Below are 5,009 nucleotides of genomic sequence, written 5' to 3' on the forward strand. Positions count from 1 at the left end.
CAACGGGGCCTGAGGCTCGCCGGAGAGGAAGGGGCTTGAGGCGTCGCCGGTGAGGAAGGGGTTTAGAGAGGGTTTGCGCACGCGAAATGCGTCTATTCGGCTGAGAATCGGAGACGCAAGCGTGGGTTTTTTGGGGGGGTGAGCGCGAGCCGCGAGGTGACGCGGCTCTGGCGAGCGATGGCGACGGCGTGGTGTCAGCGGCCACTCACGGCGAACGCGAGGCGGACGTGCGGTCGCGGCTTTGGCGCGGTGGGACCTCGGTCTGTGGATCATCGAGGCGCGTATGCTCTGCTCCGCCACCTGCGGGACGCCCTCCTGCGCGCCCAAGCAGCCTCCCGCCGCCAGCCGCGACGTTGGGGAGTCCGGAACTGCGCCAACACCACCGGAAGATCACCACCAACGACCTGTACGACACGCCTTCCGTCGCCGGCGCCGTGGTGACGCGCACCGCCGTCATACCCAACAGCCAGGAGCCGGGCTGTTCGTGCCACTGTGCTGGAGTTCCGGATCATGGACAACAACACGTTCGGCGCGCAGTTCATCGGCACGCCCCCCATCTCCGACGATTAAAGCGCCGCCGCGTGCTGCGAGGAGCCGAGGAGGTCGAGGGACGGACGGACGCTTCCCCATCACCGGCCCTACGGCGAGCCGTACAAGCTCCGCACCGCGGCGTCTTCTTCTTCGTCATCCTCGCCGATCGCCTCCGCTTCGACGACGCCAACGTCATTGACATGTGCCGGAAGGCGCACCGCCAGGTGTACGGCGAGCTCCTGCCGGTGGTGTTCCCGCCGGCATGCCGCCTCAAATATGGCGACCCACCTCGCTGTCGAGGCGCTGGCAGCGACGCACTGGCAGTTCGTTAACATCCCTGAGTCGAGGTTCGGCGGCCTCCTTGACGGCCAACCGGAGCGGGCACCGCCACGCCATGGTCTTTGCATCGGTCAATCGTATGAAGTGGCGACTTTGTAGAAAAGCCCAAAGAAACCTCCTCTCGCACCGATACGGTCCCTACTGTGCTGAGCTGCATGGTCAAAGTTGGTTAGAGTATGCCAAACCATATAGACACACAATTGAACATTTTTTGTTGTTGCAGTTTTTGAAGTTCAGTGACCAAAATGATCCCATCGGGCAAATTCCGTGACCGTACATGATTTTTTCTTGTTTGGTTTAAATTCTTTTGGGGTGAATCCCATGACATGGTTTATGTTTTTGTTCAAAGAGGGGAGGAGGGGTTTTGTGAATGCTACGGCATGGTGGGGAGAGTCCCTCGCGAACCAATTAATATATTTTTTCTAGGGCCACTTAGGGAATAGTTGAACGGAAAAAAGAGAAGTTTAAGTCGATTTGCTTTGAATCGTTTGATTCACCCAATGGCCAGCAAAACGTCTTCTCCTTCTAGCTGCGCTTCCTCCTCCAGCCCTGCTTCTTCGCCCACCCGTTCTCCAACCGAGGCCGAACGGTCTGCCTATGCCCCTCATGGCCAGTGTTGTGGCATTGCTCTCCCGACCTACCCGAACCACCCACTGTTGGAAATATGAGCAATTTATCGAATGATTTTATTAACAGAAATACTAGATAAAGCATGACTAAAATAGTAAATATAAAGCAAGTCATGCAATCTGACAGAGAGAAGGTAAACAACGTCTGCATATATGAACTTGAGGTAAACACATCTAGAACAGACACTAGATGAAGTTGCTTATACGACATAAAACATAACATACGTAGGGCAGAAACTAGAGCCAAGAACTGTAGCAGGACTTCTAATAGAAAGGATAAGAACACGTACGGCACAGCAGCAACAGAAGCGCTGGACTTGGGGTCGGTGTCCTCGCCTGCCATGTCGTCGAGGAGGTCGTGGACGTCGGGGAAGAAGTCGTCGTCGGGGAAGTAGTCGTCGGCGACCGGATCGTCCGTGATGAAGCAGCCAGTAGTCGCGCTGAGCGCTCCCCAAAAACCTTATCACCCTTCTCCCGTACAGGACTCAAAAGGTGCGGTCTTGGAGGCCTACTGTCCCGACGTGCGGTGCACGCCGCAAGCCGGGATGAGGAAGACAACAGCAGCTCAGAGATGGAACCGATGGCAAGGGAAGGAGTAGTTCTGGTGCGTCTTGCTGAGAGGAGCGACCTCCCTTTTATAGGCGCAAGAGAAGGAGGCGAGAGGGCAGCGCCGAGAGCTGAAGGGAATGAGGGAGACAAAACAAACAGACAGCGGCCGAAGGGTGCAGCCTTCGTATTCAATGTCCACTACAGCAAAAACTTTTCAGCTCCCGAGTGACCTTTCGTATACCCGTAGTGCGTGGCAAAAATTTAGACATCGGCTCGGCTCATTCCCGCAACCCGCGGCGCGTCGGGACGAGGCGTGGCGTGGCGTGGCGAGGCGGGCGGTGGAGGAGGAGCGCGCGTGGATGTCCCTCTTGTTCTCATGCTCATACAAGTGGGGAAGGAGCCTCCCTTATAAAGAGGTCCAACCCCCTCTAAACTAGCAATATGGGACTAAACTTTTAGTAGTATCCCTTGCCTTGCACAAATGGGCTAAGTGGGCCTCTAGGATTTATTAGGAATTTCTGAAATAGTTATTGGGCTGCCCAAATAGACTAAATTCCAGCAATCCCCCACCAGATCCCAGAGGCACACAGAAATTTGCCTTTGGTTCCAAAACACTGTTTTATATACCGATACTGTAGTGGAGACTGTCAAGTTGAACTTCCACCTAGAACTCTATGTTACACTAGTAAGCAACTTGAACAGTGGACTGGGCCTTGAACTGCAAGTTTTCTGTGAATCTAGCTTCACATAAAGCCTTGACCGATACGTGGCTACCGTGGGTCTTCCCCGCGGGTGGAGCTTATGCGTCATACTCCGTGACCTTTCATGAGTTTACTAGAGAGAACCCTACTCTCATAGATTGCGACGTTTGACAATCAAACTCATATAGGTGTGTTTTTCAAAAGATGTTCTGCAGGATAACATCTCTGCTTAAATGAGCCACTTAGAACACATTAAGATATACATCAACCTGCCATGCATATTAGGAGAGTATTGCATCTTCATGGAGTGGTATTTTAACAGTAAGGATACTCTCCTCCCAGTTGACCAACAGCTTGTCTTCCACATCTAATTCACGGGATCTCCGATCACAAAGAATAGGTTACCACTATGAACAACTCATATTGTGGGTCTCATACCCATCTCCCTCGATGCATTATCTATCACATTATGTGATAGACCCTTAGTAAAAGGATCTGCCAGATTTTTAGACGTTTGGATATAATCCAATGCAATAACTCCAGAGTTTTTTATTTTTCTGACAGATTTTAACCTTCTTTGAACGTGTCTTGATGACTTCATGTTATCCTTTGAGCTGCTCACTTTAGTGATCACAGTTTGATTGTCACAAGTCATAAGGATACCCGGTACAGGTTTCTCAACTACCGGCAAGTTATTCAATAGCCGACGAAGCCAATCTGCTTCGACCGTAGCTGTATCTAGTGCTGTGAGTTCTGCTTCCATTGTTGACCTCGTTAAGATGGTCTGCTTGCAAGACTTCCAAGAAACAGCGCCACCTCCATGAGTGAATACATAACCGCTCGTGGCCTTTATCTCATCAGCATCTGAGATCCAGTTTGAGTCACTATACCCTTCAAGCACCTTTGAATGCCCAGTGTAGTGAATTCCATAATTTGCAGTGCCTTTCAAATAGCGCAAAACTCTCTCTAGAGCTTTCCAATGCACATCTCCTGGTTTTGAGACAAACCGGCTCAGTTTGCTAACAGCAAAAGAGATGTCAGGTCTTGTAGCACTGACTAAGTACATAAGCGAGCCAATAATCTGAGAATACTTCAATTGATCTCTAGCAATTCTTCGATTCTTTCGAAGCAGCACGCTAGCATCATATGGTGTTGGAGAAGGCTTTGTTGGGGAACGTAGCAGAAATTCAAAATTTTCCTACGTGTCACCAAGATCTATCTATGGAGAGACCAGCAACGAGTAGAAAGAGAGTGCATCTACATACCCTTGTAGATCGCTAAGCGGAAGCGTTCAAGTGAACGGGGTTGATGGAGTCGTACTCGTCGTGATTCAAATCACCGATGATCCTAGTGCCGAACGGACGGCACCTCCGCGTTCAACACACATACAGCCCGGTGACGTCTCCCACGCCTTGATCCAGCAAGGAGAGAGGGAGAGGTTGAGGAAGACTCCATCCAACAGCAGCACAACGGCGTGGTGGTGGTGGAGGAGCGTGGCAATCCAGCAGGGCTTCGCCAAGCACCGCGGGAGAGGAGGAAGACTTGGGAGAGGGGAAGGGCTGCGCCAGAACTTCGTCTCCAGCTCCCATGCGTCTCCCCACTATATATAGGTGTGGAGGGGCTGGTTTCTTGCCCTCCAAGTCCATTGGGGCGTTGGCCAAGGTGGGAGGAAAGAAATCTCATTATTTCCTTCCCCACCGATTGTTATCCCCCATTTTTAGGGATCTTGATCTTATCCCTTCGGGATATGATCTTATTCCTTCTAAGGGGGGATCTTGGTGCGCCTTGACCAGGGGTGTGGGGCCTTGCCCCCACTACCCACGTCCATGTGGGTCCCCCCATGCAGGTGGGCCCCACTCCGGAACCTTCTAGAACCTTCCCGGTACAATACCGAAAAATCCCGAACATTTTCTGGTGGCCAAAATAGGACTTCCCATATATAAATCTTTACCTCCGGACCATTCCGGAACTCCTCGTGACGTCCGGGATCTCATTCGGGACTCCTAACAACATTCGGTAACCCCATACAAACTTCCTTTATAACCCTAGCGTCATCGAACATTAAGTGTGTAGACCCTACGGGTTCGGGAGACATGTAGACATGACCGAGACGTTCTCCGGTCAATAACCAACAGTGGGATCCGGATACCCATGATGGCTCCCACATGTTCCACGATGATCTCATCGGATGAACCACGATGTCAAGGACTTAATCAATCCCGTATTCAATTCCCTTTGTCTATCGGTATGTTACTTGCCC

Source organism: Triticum aestivum, chromosome 1B, assembly GCF_018294505.1.
Source record: "Triticum aestivum cultivar Chinese Spring chromosome 1B, IWGSC CS RefSeq v2.1, whole genome shotgun sequence".
NCBI classification, from domain to species: Eukaryota; Viridiplantae; Streptophyta; class Magnoliopsida; order Poales; family Poaceae; genus Triticum; species Triticum aestivum.